Source organism: Paramisgurnus dabryanus, chromosome 8, assembly GCF_030506205.2.
Source record: "Paramisgurnus dabryanus chromosome 8, PD_genome_1.1, whole genome shotgun sequence".
NCBI lineage: Eukaryota > Metazoa > Chordata > Actinopteri > Cypriniformes > Cobitidae > Paramisgurnus > Paramisgurnus dabryanus.
This window is the reverse complement of record NC_133344.1, coordinates 33,046,084-33,068,925: the sequence shown is the minus strand read 5'-3', so window position 1 is coordinate 33,068,925 and position 22,842 is coordinate 33,046,084. Positions and strand designations below refer to the sequence as shown.

The 22,842-nt window shown below is 36.5% G+C and overlaps 1 long non-coding RNA gene across 2 annotated transcripts in view; it reads left to right on the top strand.

Moving 5' to 3' along the window:
- The window catches only part of LOC135771381 (uncharacterized), a 30,768-nt gene extending 8,155 nt beyond the window's left edge, over window positions 1-22,613 (top strand). The window contains exons 2-5 of one of the 2 annotated variants that reach the window (XR_010542899.1): window positions 19,794-19,875; window positions 19,963-20,077; window positions 21,840-22,047; window positions 22,151-22,613. This is a non-coding gene — a long non-coding RNA (uncharacterized lncRNA). Of the gene's footprint in view, window positions 1-19,793; window positions 19,882-19,962; window positions 20,078-21,839; window positions 22,048-22,150 lie in introns of both variants that reach the window. The other variant, XR_010542898.1, reaches the window with a different exon arrangement.
- Window positions 22,614-22,842: the final 229 nt, after the last annotated feature.

The following is a 22,842-nucleotide window of genomic DNA, read 5'->3' as shown; positions in this document are numbered from 1 at the left end:
TTGGTGTATTGATTATTATCAGCAAACCGTATTTTACTACACTAGCCATGGTTTAACTATGGTTTTTGAAAACCATGGTTATTTTGTAGTTACTATGGTTTTACTACAGTAACCATAGTTTTTGTTTTTGTTTTAACTGTAGTAACATTGGTTAATTGTCGTAAGGGCAGTGAGTGGGAGCCGATATTAATAAACAGAAGAACATCATGAAACGTTTAAAATGTTCATTAGCACCAGAAATTTGAATTGTAATCAATTATACATATTCCACACACATAATCAAGTGGTCATGTGAATGATCATGTAATTAACCACACATACAGCCAGTGCCGGGTTAAGCCTTTGTGAGGCCCTGGGCTAACGCTGGTTTGAGCCCCCCCCCCCCCCCCAATATACACTGAAAAAAATAGGCTGGATTTACTAAGTGCCCCATTGCGAATTTTTTTTTAGTAAAACTTACTAAAAAAAAGGGATGCAAAAACGATGCACTGTCTATATTTTTTAGTAAATCCAGTGTTTTTTACAGTGTATGTGCAACATTAAATGGCTAAAATTATTTAAATAAATTAAACAATATTATCAAATAATTTTACAATCAGAAATAGACCAGAAAATAACATTTATTTAATAAAACTTACAACAAAAAGTGCTTCTTTCTGCTCTTCTTTAAAGAGAATTCTTCAATTTAATCATTAAAATCAAGTTGACGCAAAAGTAGGCTGAAATTATTTAAATAAATTAAACAATATTATCAAGTAATAATTTTACAATCAGAAACAGCCCAGAAAATAACATTTATGCAACTCACAACTAAAAGTGCTTCTGTCTGTTCTTCTTTAAATATAATTCCTCAATTAAATTATTAAAATCAAGTTGACGCAAAAGTAGGCTGAAATTATTTAAATAAATTAAACAATATTATCAAGTAATAATTTTACAATCAGAAACAGCCCAGAAAATAACATTTATTAAATGCAACTCACAACTAAAAGTGCTTCTGTCTGTTCTTCTTTAAATATAATTCCTCATTTAAATTATTAAAATCAAGTTGACGCAAAAGTAGAAGAGCCCAGAATTCTCAGCCGAGTCCGAACTTTTTAATTCTCCCCATTAGGAATCATGTTTCCGAAGATATAGTTACTGCATCGCGTATGTTTGTGAGTAGAAGTCTGTGCTGTCTGCAGTGAGGTTTTTATGAGAGCAGCACAAACTTTTTAATAGTCTATTTAATATGTAAAACTTGAATTTGAAATAAAACTTACTGCGGAGAAGTTAATGAGATCTCTATCGTCTCTCTTGCTACGTGACGCGACAATTATTTATTATTTCAAATCCGTTTACAAGATAAATATATATACATTGTGTTGTTAAACTGATGAAATTATCTTGCTATATACGCTATATTTATTATGAGAAGCCTTTTCTTTTTACTGTTACACTGTAGACAGTAATATAATAAAAAACTCTATGGTCGTGAAAGCACATTATCCATTATCTGTTGGTTCATGTTGGTCTAGTTTAATTCAGGGTAATCCTTTAATAAAATGTATAATATGTTATAAAATATTTTATTGTTTTGTAATATTCACAGCACACATTCTCTCGGATCGTTTTAAAACATTTTAAATCATTCTGCAAAATTCCGCATAGATTTTGCAAAAGAAATCCGCAGAAATAGCAAAAAATAACTGCTGACACAGCTTGTACAGCTGTACTCTTGCAGCAATTAAAGCAGTTCAGTTTTGTTTTAAATTGCAAAAATAGTTATATTTCTTTTTTATTTACATTTTAGAGCAGTTTTTGTTTGTTAAAGTTTTTTATGATAACTAGTGGTTAGCGGCCGACAGCAAGATGACGACATGTATGAAGAATTGAGCCTCTCAAATCAACACTTGCCTATAATAACAACTATTTAAATAAATATTTTTAGCATATCACAATGTTAGTTTAAACGTTTATTATCAACACATACTATTTTTAAAAAGCGAAGGCAGGTTGCTCTGCGGCTTGCAGTTGCAACGGGTGCAGAAATAAAAAAATAAAAAGGGCTATACAAAACGAAACGAAATAAACATGAAACAGAATAAACATGCATGTTGCCTTATCTTACAACTTCGCTTTTGCATATACATTTTTTTTTAATGTAAGGACTTACCACAGAAGATGGCTATTCATGCATCCATCCAACAGTTAGCCTAAACTAAGAAAAAAGTCGATCCATACACAAACAAGAAATAAAGACACAGCCTTCTTAAACGAAATTAATACAGGGAGAAGTCTTTAATAGATTATGTCTTGGATGCTGTCCGCATAGATTATGTACAGTATCCAAGGTTTTAATCTAGTACTCCATTTATAATTTTTCCTGGTGGGCTGAAGGTCCCAGAGAGACCGCGGCCTTGTACAAGAGTGGAAATGATCGATGTTATTTGTCGGCTCTTAAAGGACAAAATATCCCATAAGCTATTACGTAGCTATTATACAATTTTTTTTCAGAACATTCTTGCGACCCAGTGGTTGGGGGCCTCTGCTATAGGTAGCACTTACGCATAATTACGTCAATCAAAATGTTTTTAAAAACTCAAAATAGAATTGTCTCGGAGGCCCCCTAGTGTTCGGGGCCCTGGGCTGCAGCCCATGTTGCCCATTAGGATAACACGGCCTTGCGTACAGCGCATTTCCAGGTGTTTCAAATTAAAAACTCACACATACACCCTAATTTATCTTCATCCGACTGCACGAGTTTTATCGCGGATGCGCCATGCAAACATATTTTTACAGACATTCTGATGAGAATACTGTCCGAATAGGGCTTAAAACTAATAAAATAGGCCTATATTGTTAAAATATGTGGTTATAACATTTCCTTCATTCTTGTGTGTTAATGCAACTGAAGCTTAACACTTATAATTAACTTTAACTTAAAATATTAGGATTGTGCATCAAAATTATGTTTGAGTAATTGGAGAGCAACAATGAAAGCAGGCCACATGCAACTCCAAGTTTTGTGGTCTTAAGCTATCAGCTATTAAAAAAAAAAAATTCAGACAGCATGACAGAATAACACACAACAATATTGCAGTACTAAAATGTAAAATTCAGTTGGAATGATAACAATAGATGTAGATCTGTATTTTACACATCTCCTGCTACAATGTTTTTGTTTTATTGTTATAAAATATGTCTGAGGCATAACACATCTACAGAAAAACCCCTTGCTACAGCTTACCTGTGCACTTGTAAACCCAGAGGTAAGAACGGGGTTTAATGGCGTCACGCATCAGAGCCACACCACTCCCTAATGGAGGGTAAAATCATGGTGAAAGGGAATCTAAAAATCCAATTACGATTATGCGTTTATACATCATTAAAAATAAAGTAAAACCTTCATATTTATTAATAGGTTCGCTGGCATCCTAAAAGCATATTTACATATTCAGTACACAGTTGGGTCTCAAGTTTTGCTGCAGATTTAGTTAAGTTATAGCCGCAAGCAGATCAGATGCGGTAACCCAAGAAAATACTAAGAAAAGAGCATGTAATAAACCTAACTACATTTAAATTACTGCTGGTTTAGGCAGTCAAATATGGACCAGAGAATCTTCACAAAGACAGGTTTATTTTAATCCAATATATGCATCTGAAATGGTCTACAAAAGAGTTACAAAATATTCACTATTTACATATTTCAATTTAGGTTTATGGACTGACCATAATAAAATAGCATTGCACCTATATAATTTATTAGCAAATATATATACACACACAAATATATTTAACAGAAATGTCTCTACTCATACTTAGAGTATGGTAAATACACTAATATTCTGAGTAAAGTTCCGCATCAAACGGAGCACCAAAAACATTATAAACTTTAAAAACAGCAAGCATGCACAATATAAAATTGCATACAACATTGTTTGGATTTATATTACATGAAAACATTACAGAAAACATAGTTAAAGCATAAACGGACAACGGTCTTCATCTGCAGGTAACACTAGTAATAGTCCCTCCAGGAAAACACTAGTAATAGTCCCTCCAGTTAAATGAACTTTAGTTCCTAGTCTGTGAAATAGACTTTCTGACAGCGCACGTTCTTTTCGCCTGTTGACACGTTAATAACGTGCGCTTTATTCCACAGAAAACGCATGCATTTGACGCCCAGTTCTGTTATGATAAACGCACGTCAAAAACGCGCGTTTTCGTGACCCCAAGAGCGCACGTCAATAACGTGCGTTATTGGGACAAAACACGCGTATAGGACGCGCGTTTTCTCTTGCAAATCGCGCGCTTTTAACGCGCGTTTGCCGTGAGTCAAGAGCGCACGTTAAGAACGCGCGTTAATAGGACAAAGCACGCGTCGAGGACGCGCGTTTTGCTGCCAAATCGCACGCTTTTGACGTGTCAGTATGCAATCAGACGCCCGACCAGGCGTTTGTGACTACTTTGGCTTTCCATAAACAAAGAGCGTGCATCACTTGTTTAACATCACCTGAAGCAGATTGCTTTATCTCGCAGGTGACAACGGAGGCGACAAAACACGCGACTTTTGTTTTAAAAAGGGAAATATGAACAAATCAAATCACAAAATACAACTGTGATTAATATTAACAAACGTGTAAAATTCTGAATTGAACCAAGCTTATCTGAAACCATCTTGTGTAATAAACGCATGAAGATAGATTAATGCAAATCTCTATTGTTATTAGGTTTTGTGACTTTACCTCAGACACAGGCGACGTCTTCAGGGCTCCAGACTGCCACCAAATGGGGGCATTTTGCCACCAAAATTTGAGAGTGTGCCACTGAATTTAAAGGAGTAGTTCACTCTATAGATGGGGCCCATTGACTTACCATAGTATTTTTTTCATACTATTAAAAGTCAATGGACCCCATCTTTAAAGTGGACTACTCCTTTAACATCCAGTTGCAAATGTGCGACCAGTAAATTTGACCCTTTTTTGTGATGTGACACTGAATTTGAAAACAGCACATTGTACTTTCTGCATATATCATTAAAGTTTTTATTAGTAATACAGTGGAAATTAGTAGAAATGTGAATATTTGGATAGCATGTTGATTTACAGTGTGTGGCCCTAAATTTTCTGATTGCGCCCCTAAAATTTTCAGTTGGGGGCCACAGTGCTCCTAGTGAAAAAAGTTAGTATGGAGCCCTGGTCTTACAGTTTTACTTTTGTTCTGGAGATTGATCTCGTGACATTACACTGTAGTGTTTAACTTTGCAGTGATGCGTAGACCTATCAGTGTGTGACATCAAAATATCGCGAGAGAGTTTAGAGACAGTGCTGCATTAGATCAACGCACTGCCACCAACTGGACATGATAGGAATTACATCTAGACAACTTGTAATCTGTCAAAATGGCGTTCAGAATTTTCTTTTTCCTGCTTAAAAAATATCCTGTCAAATACTTTTTTTTAGCTAAAATAGTGCAGCACAATGTTCCCTCACAACAGACAACATAGAGTCCAACAAAGCTTGTTCTGCACGGTTCTTGAAGTTCCCTTAAACACAGAGGCATTCTCGTGGGTGCTCCTTTAAACTCCATAAACAACAATGTTGACCAAGTCACGGAATATAGTGGATTATCTGAGCTCTCGCTCTCGTTGTGTCCACCCAAAGCCAGCTCAAACGCACCACAATTCTGTGCAGTTTATCACGCATTCAGACTTTAAAACAGCAAACGGGGAAAACAATAAAAGTCATGACTTACATTGAACTTCGCCAAATCCGTTTTTACTATAAGAAGTGGTGGAGCACACAGACTGCAATTATTTGACTTTGTTGGTCAATCTGGTACAAGCTTCTTAATCCTTTAGTTATTTTTTAACTAAACACCTTGTAAAGGGTAATTTTGTAAGGATAAAATCATATTTTCCTTCATCTGAAGATAGTTCACTTACTTCCACTGATCAGGACTGGGTTTTTCGATAAAGATTGAACTTAGCACTTAAGAGCGTTTATCAAATATGCATATAAAATGATCGCCCGCAGCTGGGTTTTAAGAGCTTCTTACGAGTCGCTAGCCTTTTGTCAAGTGCTGAAATGTCACCTATAAAATGACTCATAATTGTAGCAGAAGCTTGTTTAGGCTAATGATCTTCAGTCGATGTGCACTAATATTTTTAATAATATTATTAATTATTGTTCAATGACTTATTAAATGTTTTAATAATGTGTGCATCATGAAATAATCTGTGCAACAGTAAAATAGTGCAACTAAATGATTTTATTTTGTATTAATTTGCGGTATCATGTAACAGGTTAAAGTAGCTTTCCTCTCTGGCCAACTTTAAGGGGCTAGTGCTCCAGCGCCCCCTATTGACCAGCCGCCACTGCTCAGTTGTGTATTAATTTAATATTGGGGGTGTACATCTCGACTATGATGTCACAGTTGGTGTTGTGTTGAGATTGGCCTGTTTTTCAGCAGTCTTTTGTATGCACAAGGTTTAAATAAGGAGGAAACAACTTGAGGCTCACAATATGTCATTAGCATGTACAGATTATCTTATTATTCATCTATGCTTAGGTAAATACATTTTTACATTCTACTGCACCTTTAAAGGGTTTTCTTCAAGCTTACGAATTTAAAGTAGGCTAAACAGAATTCAGTGGACCTGTCCGGCCTGAGACCTGCAGAAAGCAGAATAAATGTGTTTGTTGTTAGAAAGCAGAAGAAGAGAAAGATGATCATGGTTTGAAATTAAATATACCCGCATGCTTTCCATAACATTTCTGCTTGTACTAAAACCATAGACAGCTAGAATCAGCACGCTGACTGTGTTATCCAAGTCTGAAAATTAGATAGCCGTAGCAGTTAATGTGTGTTTGTGTGCACGTGTTGATACACGCGCATGCACACACACACACACACACACACACACACACACACATATAAATTTGAGTTTCTATGAACATTGATTGTTTTAGTCCATCAGCATGCATTATGAATCTTTGTGAGGTACCCTGGAGCCATGGGAAATAACTATACAGCACTTTTCAACAGGAACCAGACACAATTATTTCCTTTTAGACTTAATGGCCTATGTTATTAACCCAACCCAACACTTACATGTGGTTCTGTTTACAGTTTATCACAGAATATTGGCATTATATTCTCTTGTCCTGAGGATGAACCATGATGATGTCGCCTCTATAGAATAAGAAGTGTATATATATATATATATATATATATATATATATATATATATATATATATATATATATATATATATATATATATGCAACATATTTTCTTGTAAATTAGCATTGTTATCAGGCTCTTATGTTTAGGTTTAGGAATTTTACTTTAATTGCAATAAAAAATTTATTCAAAAGTAATTTTAAATGTCTTATTTTCAAAAATGCCACTTTAGTCATTTCATTGGTTTTTAAAGTTGACATTGTAATGACTATAATTGGGTTCCCAATTAGATCAGACTTTTTTTATAATCATTTACTATTACAGAGTCAACAACTGTCTCATTTAGGTTTATTTATACAATACATTTTAGTTAAAACATTTGAAACAAAAATTTAACACGAGAACTCTACACATTCTTCATATGACACAACAATGACAAATTCTAACATAAATAAATGTACATTACTTTAGAAAAACAATATAATTTAAAAAAGGAACATAGATTTTATAATGATTGTATCATCATTTTATAATATTTAATAGTTATAGAAAGGCAAATGTTATTTTTCTCTGTTGCGCATCTGTTTCATTAAAATCTGCTTAATTTGCTTAAAAACAATTTGCTTGAATTGTCCTTTCTCATATCTATTTTACTGATGTACAGATTTTTGCTTCTGCTCTTGGCAAGCACACATACAGTACAGTACATTCTGAATTGTTATACTGTAATTGATCTGGGATGTATTTGCGGGGACATATTAATCGAACACATATGGAAGCATTGATTTTTTTTAAGGGATGGATGCCAAGTAAAACGGGAAGATAAAGATGAAGCTTCAATTTTTCAAAGAAAGTTAGTTTACAAGAGAAGATACTTAAAACCAAAACACTCAGGGAATTTAAATAAACAGAATATTTCCTATTGGAACGGAAAACTGGACTGGACATTTAAATATTTAGTTTATATTACAACCATGGTTTCCCACTTGTTATTTCAAGACGGTGAGATAAGAAGGATATCTCTATTTTTTTTATTAAAAAGAAAGTTCATTTTAAAGGTTTGTATCGTTTGTGAACTTATAGAATGCATGGCGTACAAGAACCATTTAGCCATGGGGAACCTTTAACGTCTAATGAAACTCTATACTTCACAAAAACTTTTTAGTAAACAAAATGTAATTTAGACTATAAAAGATGTGAAAGAAGTGGTTATTCTAAGAATCTTACAAAGTTTATATGCAGAAAAACATACAAATGTCAATAAATTTTTAATTGCAATTGCTATCACGCAACAGATATTTTGGAATTTGCAAACATTAACATAAAAGTTAACATAAAAGTTAACATAAAAGTATGTAAACTTTTAAAAAAGCATGATCAAAATTGCATAAAAATGTAAGATGGATCACTGTCAACTGTTATATTGCAGAAATAGCTTATTCATTCATTTAGTAACATCCTTCCCTAAAGATATTGTTCTCCCAGAGGACAGCACATTTTCATGTAATACATAAAGCCACAAAATTTCAATTGCTTTTGGTTGAAATCCTATGCCTGTAACTCTCTCCAAGTTAATATTATTTACATAACAGAAGAATATTTATTAATTACAATACATAGTTAGCCCAACACCCAATGATAGAAAATGACAATGCTATGTTATCTTGAAGGCAAAAGTGTTTAGCTCACACCAGCGCATGATTAAGGTGGCAGTTCATTTTATGGCTCAAATCCCATTTGCCTTTTTATTGCCAACAATATACAAACCAGAATACAGCACCTACCCTCCTTTCCCCCCTCACCCACCCAACCTAACCCCTCGGTCTCTTTAAAATAGTATATAATAGGTAGAAAAAGTAACGGAAAGCCAAGGCACAGGAATCATAATACATTTTAGTCTCAACAGGAAATGCATTGTCAAAGTTCAAGAAACAGCTGAAGACCACCAGCACTTAACAAAAGTATAGTATTCCTATTAATAAAAAACTGTGTACAGTAGTATTAAATACAGAAATTCGGCTACACTGTTATAAATGCAGCATTTTTATCAAATCAACATTTTTTTTGTTACTTTCAAATTTTTTAACGTCATGCTGCATAATATTTATAGTAAAAAACATCGGCAAATTCCCCTACAATTATGTGTTCACATCCACAATGAAAGAAGTACTCCAGTTGCAGTTTAACTCTGAATAAAACATAGCAGTGTTTCCCATACGTTGATTTATTCGTGGCGCACCGCCACAGAATCAGCGCTGGCCGCCACAAATAGATTTTTCATGATCCCCATTTACATTTATATTTTACTGTTTAAAAACGTCTTAATTCATTGTTGCAAGCACCCAGCGCGCCCTCCCTTTCTATGTTGCATGCAGCGCGCGCCCCTCTCTCTCTCTCTCTCTCTCTCTCATGAGCGTGAAAAGGTGGGGGTGTTTCAATGTCCGTTCCTCCGTATACTGTACTTTCTTTTTCGCGTAAACGTCAACAGTCACAGATTTTACTGACAGAGAAGACGGCGATGACTTGACGAAAGGTTAGCATTAGTGTTTCCCACACACACACCCGTTCTCTCCCTCTCTATAATGCGATATGCCTGCGCACGTGTTTTGTAGTAACTTTGTGTAACAGTTACTGTGTATTCTCTCATATTTCCGAATTTGCACCCAATTGTCTGCGCTATACGCGACAATAAAAATCGCATTTAAATAAAAAGGGGCTCATAACAAGACATTGATGAGAAGAGCAATGTAAATGTATGGTGATTTATATACCAGCTGTAAACATACACGTACGTTTCGTAATTTTCTGTTATTTTGCGGGTTTCTTTCGAATATAAAAGCGCTTAAGCATTTACTTGTATTCTAGGCGAAAAAAACAAGTCAGTGGCAAGTCAGTTCCTGAATAACACGACACAAACTTTAAAAAGTCAAATTCACTTCTCAGAGGCACAGAACTGTTCCTGAAACTGACGTTCTCCCCAAACTGAAATTAAACACAGTGTTTCGAGTTTTTCTCGTCTGTGTCATGTTGATATCAAGAAGCAACGTGCACATGACGACGAGAGAGGTGACCTGCTGCGCAATCGAGTTACCCCTCCCACTTCTGAATGTTTAACTGAGATATTACAGACATCCTGTGGTAAAATTACATTACGCCATCTACAACCGTAAAACTAATCCCATCCGAATAGGGCTATAGTCTGCTCATTTTATGTCTGACAACAGAACTGATAATATGTAAATAATAGCAATCAGTTGTGTTAAAATGCAATATAACGTGACAGATCAAAGAGTAGAAGTGAAACATATTTAAGGTGCCAACACTCGATCAAACCGGATCAAAAGCAAACACGTGATGACGTCACATATATGCTAATTAGACTGTGACGTCATCGCCGCCACAAGTCTCTCAAAATCCTGTGGGAAACACTGCATAGGCATTGCTCAGTCCTGATTTTAATTTGAGTCCTTCAACAATTGTGTGTTTATGTAGTTTGCTCTGAGCTACAACCTTGCAACCATAACAGTGAAATTACACATGAATTTATTATTAAGAACCACTAAGTGGTGCTGTTATGCACGCAAAATGCTGAGAGTCCACATCCACTTTAAACCACGGCTTCTTGGGGCTTATACCTGACAAGGTTTAAAAAAACACACAGGTAATAATGTTTTAAAAGTATGTAGTTCTTCATGAACAATTGAATAAAGTAGTTGCCAAGCAACACAGATGCAGTTGCGCAGTTATCGCAAGGTCCAGTTGCGCAAGGTCACAGCTGTATGTTAATTTACAACGGCCCTACAATTCCTATTGAAGGACCAGAACTAGCATATCATTTCCATTCTATAAATGTTTTTTTATAACATCTAGTGTGTTGTCCTTAATTTAACATATCTCTGTGTTATTTTCAGAACAACACACTTTGTGTTGTTTTAACACATCTTGTGTTGTCCCTTTTATATGAACTCAAAATCAACACGAAATGACACAAGGGGCTCTATTTTAACGATCTGAAACGCAAGTGCGAAGCGCAACGCGCAAGTGAGTTTGTGGGCGGATCTTGGGCGCTGTTGCTATTTTCCCGGCGTGAGAAATAACTCTTGCGCCGGGCGCAAATCAATAAGGGGTTGGTCTGAAGTAGGTTCATTATTCATAGGTGTGGTTTGGGCGTAACGTCAAATAAACCAATCAGAACGCTAGCCAACATTCCCTTTAAACGCAAGGGCGCAAGTTCCATGGCGGGTTGCTATTATTATGACGGATTTACCAGGCGCACGCCAGGAGCGGTTCACAGACGAGGAGACCGACGTCCTTGTACGGGGGAATCCCACACTTGCCTGCATAAATCGGGCACGCCGTGTAACGGGAGGTGGATCTGCCTCAGGACTTGACGCCAGCAGAGGACATCGCTGCGTCCACCCTCACCGCTGAAAGGGTTTGGGGGCTTTGAAATCGGACCCAAGAAACGCAAGCAAGGTCCAACCCCAAAGTACTCTTACAAATCAAGTTCATATACATTAAGGTTTCTTATGAAAACATTTTAACTATTATTTACATAAAATAAACGTAATACAGCCACACAACAAAGTTATGAAAATATTTTAATCGTTATTTGCATGAGAATAAATAAAAACTATCACCACAATGCTCACCACTATGATTCCCCTTATCTCGTGTATTAATATTTTTAAGTGTAACAGTTTATGATTTGCAAAAATAACTGTTGCATCTGTGTAGATTAGATAAGCAAAGTGTATGCGCGTTGTGCACGCTATACATTATGGTCAAGCATGCGCCCTTAAAATAGCATAATGAACCACGCGCAACGCGCCACTGACTTTAGACTAGTTTTTTTTGGTTAGTAGCGCAATTGTTTTTTGAAACTGCAAAATAGCATCAGGGATGGTTTGCGCCGCAACACGCCTCCTTTTTGCGCTGAACCGCCCAGGGAGCGCAAGTTCATTCCCTAGTTTGCTGACGTGCATCTGTGGAGGGAAAAACCCCGCTGTGCGCCGGCGCAAAATACAAATGATACATGCGTCACTGACAAAGTCAATTGCGCTGGGTGCAAGATAGGGCCCATAGTGTGTTAAAATTTACACATAATGTGTTAAATAGTTGAACACAAGGAAATGTGTTAAAATTAATACACCCAGGATGTGTTAATTTAAAAAAAAAATTATTTAACACATTATGTGTTGTTTTTAACACATTATGGGCCCTATTTTAACGATCTAAGCGCATTGTCTAAAGCGCACAGCGCAACGTCTAAATGGGCGTGTCCGAAACCACTTTTGCTAATTTAACGACGGGAAAATGGTTTTTGCGCCGAGCGCATGGTCGAAAAGGGTAGGTCCTATTGTAATGGGAGTATTTTGGGCGTAACGTGCAGTAAACCAATGAGAGTCACAGCTCTCATCCCCTTTAAAAGCCAGTTGCGCTGGCCTTATGTCTAATCCCTATTTAGATGACGGACTTTGTAAAATGAAAAACTAAGCGGAGGAAGAAGATCCCCAGTTTAAGATTAATGTTAAATAATTGTGTTGTTTTTCACTTGTATTGAAATTGTTATTTTTTTATTAAAACCTTTAAACCCGTTTTCTTTTAGTCATGGAAGTAAAAAGCAGGCTTGTAATTGCTTTAAATGTATGGCTATCCAATATCATCAAAAAATACTTTACAAGTATGTAAGAAAAGGTTTGTACTCTAAAAATACTTTATTTGTAACAAACAGGAGATAAAGAATTTACAAACGGCTCTCCTCACGTTTCAGCACTTTGGACAGCGTTTTTTTTTAGCAAAGAGTTTTTTTAAGCATTACTTAAAAATGTTTCTCATCTCACCATATCCACAGGTACAGAGTAATCATATACAATAAATCCGTGAGGTAGCATTAAAAAAACATTTAAAAACAGATGCATTTGTTCAAAGCAAAGCATTTATTTACTTACCAGGGCTGCAGGTGAAGCAGCTCTTTGTGCCTTCTAACGTCTCTTAATCAGTCCTCATTTATGTCCAAGAGATTCAATAATAATCTTTTACATTCAATCCTTTAATCTTTCATATTTAAAAGCATTTTTGTGCTGCTGCGCATTCATGTACCTTGTGATAAGCAAACCCGCGTTGTCCTCCCGTGTATAGGCGCATTTTACTAATGCGCTCTTTAAATAACATAAAACACATTGCGCCATTGACTTTAGACTTTAGACCAGGTTTTTGTTGGTCAATGGCGTAGTCTATTTTAGTTGCCTCAAAATAGCACCGCGCCAACAATGCGCCTGAACACACCTCATTTTCAGACCAGAACGCCCATGGGCGCAAAAGGGGGCGCAAATGCATTTGCTATTTAAACAACGCGGCGCTAAACGTGAAAATTAGGGTGGAAACTAGCGAAAGACACTTGCGTCGCGCATTGCGCTGTATTGCGCCGGGTGTAAGATAGAGCCCTATGTGTCATTTCGTGTAGATTTGAAGTTCATATAAATAAAAGGGACAACACAAGATGTGTTAAAACAACACAAGTGTGTTGTTCCAAAAAGAACACAGAGATGTGTTAAATTAAGGACAACACACTTGATGTGTTGTCCTTAACAAGACACAAGATGTGTTAATTTAACACATTAATTTTAAGAGTGTACTTAGTTAAAACCAGGGCTTTCAACCAGATTTTTTCCCAATTGGTTCTTTCCGAACAGAAATAATATTTTAACGGTTTTCGGTTCAACCCAAAAATTTACGTTCCTAAACCGGTTAGAACAAAAAATTAAGTTCCCAAACTGGTTTTTATAACATTCCATGTCAACTGTGGGACAGTAGGCTGACATTAAACTTAAATTATTAGTCTACATAATTTTCCATAAGTCTCCATCTTGTCATCAAACGTTAAAAAAATGCTACATTATGTAAGCGGCATAACTGTAATTTTGACATGCCTACATTTGTTTCATGGATTAAGACAAGGACAATTTCTGCCATGTCGTTTATTGGCAAACAACTTAAACAAATGTTTTTTATTAGAAAAAGAATACTGTGGTATTTCAAGACCATTTTGTTTGTATGTGTCCTGTCAAGAACAGAAAGATTGTTTGCTTGCTTTTTGAAACGTGTCTCTCCGTGTTTTGCACTTTTGTTGTTGTTCAGTGCTTTATTCGCCAAATGTATTTTAAAGGACTACAGTTTGAGACACAGTAGCACAACTCTCTCTCAAGTTTATACATCAAGAGTTCTGGGGCCGTATTCACAAAGAATTTTAAGGCTAAAAGTAGCTCCTCACTGGCGAATTTAGGAGCAACTCCTAAAAATACTGGGCGTGTCCCTCCTAAATTTAGGACTCCTAATTTTTTTCACTAAGAGTAATTCACAAAGCATTTTAGCCCTAAAAGTAGCACCTAAGTCTGGGACAGCTTAAAAGAAGTCGAGAGGACTCCTAACTCACTAAGACCTATTCACAAAGGATCTTAAAATGTCTTAGGTGCTGATCCTCCTTAACATGGTTGGTTTCACCAACTCATAAAGAATTGCACCTACTTAAAAGCACACTTTAATGTAAGCATATTGTTTATAACATTTGTTTCATAATTCATTACATTCATGACAAGCAGGAAGTTGAATTACATGAAACAATAATAAAATAATATTTAATATTATAGGCATACCTGTTGCCATGCTAGTCTGTTTAAAGGCTGCAATCTCAACCCTCTACTGTGATTGTAATGCATATACCACCGCCTCTCGCATTCGTCCGGGGTCCGCGACACAAGCGGGAATGCTGCATTGATCTGCAACAAATCCTCTCCCATCAGTAATGCGCGGGTTGATCCGAAATGAGCGGATGCCTGAGGTCACCCGCGGATTTTTTGCGGTCCGACTTGTGGGCGGGTTAGTTGAAAACGTTGGTCGGGTGCCGGTTGTTTTGTACATTGACCCGCGCATCATTGTCTCGCATGTCTCACGCTTAGTTTTGCTTGATATCTCAGTGCCGAATTTCCCTTTTATTACGTTTCTTTTTTCCAGCACCAACTGGGACAGCAGCAGTAACTGATCCTGGATCCAGTTGGGCTTTCTTTTCCGTTTTGGCGAGTTCATAATCCACCGTCATTTATTTACTACATTAGGATTCTTCAATATGGGCAGCATTTCCTTGCTTTAAGTAGTCTATTTAGGCTAATAGGATGTCAATTAATCAAGCAAGTGTTAATGTAATGTCGTTTTTTATTATTAGGCAATTGGCGGTTTTCATTTGGGTATTAGGCTACCTTGATTTAATTTAATTTCATTCACAACTTTTCTTTAATATATGCATTTCGATGGCATTACTATTATTATTTTGTGTAGGACATAGACATATTTCGATGTTGTAATTCCATGATTTGGTGCGTCTGTGTTATCTTACTATACGACTCTGATGATCCGCATGACAGCCCTGTCATCTAACAACCAATCACCGTGGTCATTGCGAGGCAGCTCATGCATGAGAATTGACGTCATCCGTAGCAACAAAGACTCACTCTTAGTTTAGGAGTTATCATTTTTCCTTACTAAAAGTAGGTCTGAAAGGCGTTGTGAATAACTTTTTAGAGAAAACTCCTAGCTAAAATCTTTTAGTGCAATCTAGGAGTACTCTTAGTGGTAAGATAAAATGCTTTGTGAATACGGCCCCTGATCTTTGAAGGGCATAGGGATAATCTCTTTTGATTGGAGTCGGTCCGGACACTTTCAACCGCATGTGCGTTTGTGCGTACAAAAAATTGTTCACTTTAGTGCCTTTTTGCGGTTAATTGTTTAAAATCCCTTAAGTGTTAACAATTGCAAGCCTTTGAAACACTTGCAAATGATCAACTATTTAAATTTTCATATTAATCCCTGAGTCGAAATGCGAGCTGAACTGTGGGTTGTGATCTGAACGGATCAACTGCGATCCGTTACACCACTAATTAAAAAAAAAACATCTTGAGATACCTGGTAGCCTACAATATTTACCTCTTATGATTGAGCCTTACCCCTCGTTCAGACAGCCAGCAACGTTATCGCTGTGTGTCGCTTGTCTCTTTCAATGAGGCGTTTCTAAATCTGCTTGTCATAAACAAATGAGTACCATCCACGCCAGTAACTGACGAGAGAAGGATGACGTGAACTTCACTGCTTCGTTCTCATTGGTAGTCGCTAGGGATGTCACGGTACCAAAAATCTAGTAGTCGGTACCAATACCACAAAAAGTACACGGTACTCGGTACCTAAGTCGGTACCACAGTGTGTAAAAAAAGAACAATCATACTTAAATATTTTTTTTTTTATTAAAACATTTCAACATTATAGAAAACTTTTGAGAGCTTCTGTTTAGGTTGTCTGTGTTAATGTTTGTTGACTTTTCTCCTGACACTGTTGGTGTACATCCTCCCCTGGCTGATACTGTTAAAAAGAGAGAGAATAAGAAAAACATTTTATTTATTTAACATACTGTCTGACAATGACTAATAAATCAGCTAAAGCTACAGGTGCTAAGGTGCACTTATAAACACACGCACGTGCACACACACACACATACTGTGAATGCAAGCATTAGTTTAATATCACTCACATTGTTGCAGGATGAAAATAGTTATTAAAAACCCTTAACATTTTAATACTTCATCCAATGACATTAGGCTACATTTTGCTGACAGGATGACTAAATGGCGATGCATGGTCGCCCATTTAGTTTATAAAGTTGCAAATGCAGCGTCATTAACAAATAACTGACTTACACAAAGCATTAACATCTAGCATAAAGTTAGCTGGTTACACGGCATTAATGCCAGCTGCCTCGAACAAACATAATATAGGGTCTGGGTTTCAGTATAAAATTAAAGTTTTACAGTTTGAATATAATGTTAATGTGAATTAAAACTTACCTCGAATTCTTTAAAGAGATCGGGGGTCTGTCTTTCAAGAGCTTTGCCAAATTCTATGTTTGATAGCGACAAACTACTTCAGAGAGATTCCCGTGTGCTCGTAAAAGGCGTTCTTCCTCAGCTTTAACTCTTGTGGAGCGTCAAATACACACGCGCGTATATGCTGCCCCTATCAGTCCCTGAAGAGTATTGCAGCCTCGGTACCTCCGGTACCAGAGAAAGCAGGTACCGTCATGTTTAAAAAAATGTTGGTATCGACTTGGTACCAAAGTATCGGTTCTCGTGACATCCCTAGTAGTCGCTCCCGAAAGTCGCTCGACATTTGCATAAAGTTAAACTTTTCTTAACTTTCTCACGTCGCTGGACACGCCCATACGGTTGCCAACTGTCACTTTTGCTCATGTCGCCGGAAGTCGCCAGGTTGGCTGTCTGAACGAGGGGTTAGAGATTTGAGCTTGACGCCCCATTCAGACAGCCAACGACAAGCAGTAGCAGAGCGACGCGATCTCATTCATTTCAATGGAAACTGGGCGACTTCCGGCGACACAAGCGAACGTGACCGTTGGCGACAGAATGTAGGCTCGATTAGCGACGGAGTCGTGCGACAAAAGCTGAGAAAAGTTTAACTTTATGCAAATTAGCAGCGAGTTTCACGAGCGACTACCAATGGGAGTGAAGTAAGTGGAGCACTGATTTGTTGTTTACAACATGGGGTAACGTCACACTACTACGCAACCAGAAGTGGGAACGCCCACAAGCGACATCAACCACCAGCGGCAGGCGATGAGCAGCGATAACATCGCTGGCTGTCTGAATGCGGCGTCAGTAGGCTGCTTGCTGGTGGCAAGCTTCTCATTTGTTCGATGAGTCAACGACGACCGGAAGTGAACTTCACAGAGTCATATTGCACAGAAATCTTGTCAAAGCACGATGGTTTCGTTTCTGTTCCTTGCAAAATATCAAAAGTTTCTGGTTTTCATTATCATTCCATGAACCAGTTCAAATCCTTTCATAACTAGTCAGTCTTTGAATTGTTTGAAATGTTCTAACACTGGTTTGTAGCCAAAGATAAAAATAAAATTGATAAACAGGCACATAGGACGTGCCTGGCCCGAAGTTAACTTTTGGTATGTGTTGTTTATTGGTCTTGATTGTGGCTAACCTGAACTCTGGAATAAATTGTCGAAAAAGAAAACTTTTTGTTTCCTAAAGACAAGGAGAGACACAGTAACGTTAGCTCAGTGTAGTTAGTACATTCGCAAACTGAGAGATGATGCCAGGGGGGCCCTAGATTAATGACATAAAATACATTAATGTATCATAAATTCTGTGTAAATAAGCCACAGAAAAATAAGGCTACTAACCAACAAAACTACAATGGTTCATTTAATTTGTTTCATTTAAATTCTAAGTTTGAGATTGCCTTATGCCATGTATTTTTGCAAATGGATACACCCTACACGGGGGATGCCAAAAAGTTCCCGAACCACTGGTGTAGTAGTCGATACGCTTTAGCTATGATCTAAACTAAAGTAATTTACTTGTTTTTATTTTGTTTGTTATCAGAAATAAGGAAAGTTAAGTTTGGGATGCAAAATCAGTTTTTTTTAAGTTGTTGCCTTGCAACGGACTATACAGTTTAATGGACATTGTTACATATTTGATCGCTCAGTGCTGCGGTTGTCCAGTCAGTATCAAGTACTACAAAATAGGGCTGTAACGATTAATCGTGCAAATTTACAATCAATGAATTTTAATGAATTACGGTGAAATCCTGACACATCCCAAAGCCGAGGGGCTCTCTCGTGCAGGACCTCCCTTTGTGCCACAGAAGAAGTAGCCTTTCAAACGCTATTCCAGCAAATGTTTGCAAGAATATTTATATTGCTGTTCTTCAGATTGTTTTAGGTATTTTCATGATAATAAAGAATATTTTGAATGATTTTGTTTAACCCGTGTTGCTTTTTTAAATGCACGTTATAAACGACTCAGACTCGTGATGATTTTAGATTGATAAGGACTTCCTACCCACATCGTTGCCTGGGTTGCGTATGTGTGGGGCGGATCTATCAAAAGAAGGTCCAGATTCTATTGGGGTAGGGGCGTGTTTGTTTAGGTGATTTGAAATGTCAACATTGGCTTTCAGAAATCAGGCACCCCGCCTTTAATCAGCAACCCACAACTTGCAAAAAGCAGCACATTTCATACATTAAAAACAAATGCTTAATTTAGTGATCAAAGCCATTTTCCAGAAATGTGGTATAAATTGGAGTCTCTGTAAATGATAAACAAAGCCTCAAGGCTTTTAGTCATAACTGTCCGTAGAAAGTCAGATTCATTTAATGGCTTTGATTTGCAAAGTAATTCTGGATTGATGCGCAGTCTGAAATAGATTTGATAAACTGATCTCTATTCCCTAGACATGTTAGAGAGTTTGTGTCCCCAGTGACTAAAATGCTTCCAGCAAAAAGCTGAGAACTAGATTCACATACACAGTTACACATTTGGCAGACACATTGATGCAATGCTTACAGTACATTCAAGCTTTAGATTTTACCTGAGATCAAACCCATTAGGCCTACCTTAACAACATTTGATTTACTTTTATTTAATATTAAATTAGTGTATAGAATCACTAGACTTTAATTGTGTGTGTGTGCATGCGTTTTATAACAGGTAAGTTATGTGTTTTAAATCGCTTACTTGTTGATGAGTTCCAACTCTAACCACTCATAGGGCGAAATCCAATCGGAAGTGAACATCCCGACCCTTCCACAAAGGGCAGAGGCGTTAAATTGGAAACTCTGGAAGGTGACGGGTAATTGTATGTCATAACGTGGCTGTTTGTAAGAAAGTTGTCGATAGGAGTAAAGAAAACGCTGTAATTTTGTGTTTATCCCAACAGACCGTTGTGTGGCGTCCTCTTCTCGAAGTGCACGCTGATTGGAGTTCGCCCATAAACTTCCGCGAGCCTGAGTGACTCCTGTAGTGTCGTCGGTTGGCCGGCTGATTTTGCTGAGGTAGGATTGCATTATAACCTTCTTATTTCTTAGGTCTAATAGCGGATGTTATTTGTTTAGCAAAATTTATTGATTTAATCTTCCAAATGTAAATTGTCTGGTACTGATAAAGTGGTCGACTTGAATCAAGTATATTTACACAAAAGGACATCCAATAAGCTTGAACATGTGAAGAGGGGCGCGCATGCGCGAGCGAGGACAAAAATCCTTAATTTCTCGTGATCTTTCAATCTTTGTGAATTACAGTTAATATTCTGTAACTTTAGCTTTTATTACATGTATAGTTATAATTCATTCAGGCCTTAATCATACCATAGACTATAAAAGATTCATATTGATGGACAAAAGAAACTTTCTATGCATAGGCAAATTTTCAACAAGGTTGAATTTGCTGCCATCTTTGGTCAAACAGAGGAAGTTTCAAAACTTGTTACCTAATTTGAACAAATAAAATAAATGTTTAAAAGACCCTTAAGAAAAAAATATATAATAATAATAATAATAATAATAATATATTTTAGTTTTTATAATCTGTTAAAAATTACAATAAAATACTGTAGTGTTTTTGAACATTACCTTAAAGTAGGGGAGAGCAGGGCACAACCTAACGCTTTTTGGCTTTGGCTCTATCATTCAAAATTTTTTTAAGTTAGATAAATAATTTTTTATACAATCAACACGCACATCTCTGCTACAAATGAACACTTAAAGTTTGTTTGTGGGACCTGCTGTTATCGTACAATTGCATCGAAAGTGACAGGAGTGCAAACGTTACAACTTACCCTTATAGGAGGGGTTAAATGTAACAAACAGAGGGTTTGTTGTAACACCTGCTAGAAAATTTGGTTAAAACAAAGACAAATAATTCAATACAATGGATTTTGTTTATATATTTGCCGATAATAGATGCATGTGTGGATATCTATCCATCCATGACCCTTCATCTAATCATCTTTGTACTCTGCATCAATGCATATAGTTTTTTTTTTTAACGGGTTGAATAATTAAGACAAAAAATTATAATTGTCAGTCATTTCCCCTGATATTGTATTAACAGTTATCATGGTGTTGAATAGTATTTACATTGTTTTCATTTCATTATCATTGTGTACCTGGATTAATTGTAACACTGTGTGACAACTAACCCCGCTGTGTAAAAATGTTTTCAATCCCAGCTATCAGTTCTTAGGAGTTGCTGACATGTGGTATTATGTGTTACGTAACAAGACAGTGATTAAAATAATATAAAGTTGTATTTGGTGACTAACACACCCAACTTAGAAATCGAAACAAACTTAAGATTAAGAAATTTACTTCCATGCCTCCAAAACACTCTTTGTTCAATATCTTAACCAAAACACATCAAAACCTTTCACAAATTCACAGGAGATCATCTTCTGACAGTAAGAGAAATGACCAAAAGCACATATTGTATACATTAGTTTGTGCCCCGCTCACCCCTATACCACAGTATTTAGTACAACTAACAATTTACCATACATAACTTACATTTCTAGTAATTATTGTTATATTCTATGGCATTCTACAGTTTACTGCTGTTTACTATAGTAAATACTATAAAAACAATATTTTTTCATATCTGTATTAATACTTTTTAGTTAAAATAATTTCCATATGACAAGGCTCATGTGACCTTAAAGATGAAATATTATAAAAATTGCTAATATATGAGAGTAAGTAGGGTACCTGTTGATCTGGACAAACTTTTGTGCTGATGATTTAATTGTCTTTGAACAATCAGGGTGACATCAACCAAGATCCAAAGGAGCAAATGCATTCGAACCAGTGCCATAAGTTAAGGTGGAGACAGAAGTTTATAAAAAAGAAAAAAACTCACTGGATAAATGAGAAGAACTTCAAATCGCAGCACTTTAGAGAGAAAGAGGACTGGGACAAGGAGATTGAGGAGTGTTTACTTACCACAAAAGAACAAAACCAACCCCCTTATGGTAATTTCATACATGATTAATTGAATAAATAAAAAAATTAATTTATTTAACAGCTGTTTTGAGTTATTGTCTACTATTTCTAACCATAGCTGTGTTTCAACAGATCCTGGAGATGAACTGAATACAACTGAGATGGTTCAGTGTAACGTCCAAAATAGCACAAGTTTCAGCCAGGACAACTACACGCCAGTAGTTCACCACAAACGGCCTGTCAAATGGGTCCGCTGTATTTACACCGTAGTGGCTGACCAGTTTGCTAATGCTGAGGATTAAGGCAGTCCATTGTACCATGTTTTATGTTTTTTACTAAAAAATATTTCATTTTATGTATTAGTTAATTCATTAATAGATGTTATTTTATAATTTACTCAGTTCATGGAAATGATATTTTAAGTATTTGTTAAATCTTTAGTGTGCTCATTATAGGAAATTAAATGGATATGTTAAGTGTTTCATTGTTTAGTACCATCAACTCTTGCCTGATGCTGATTTATGTTTCAGTGTTAATCGAAGCACAGTTTTGAATTGGGTTACAGTGTATCTTTAAAAGAAACTGTATTAAACAGAGAGAGAAACTGTTCTTCATGTGTACGTGTAATTAATAAGGAATAATTGACAACGTGCCATTGAATTATAAGAAAATAATGCACACCCAAGGTGCAATGCGGCATGACTCACTAGGTGGCAGCATCGGTTCAGTCTACAGATGTGCAGGAAAACTGTAACCTTACAGGTGTGAAACATATCTGAAAGGTGTTCAATATGATTCTGATGTTGTATTTTATTTCGTCATGT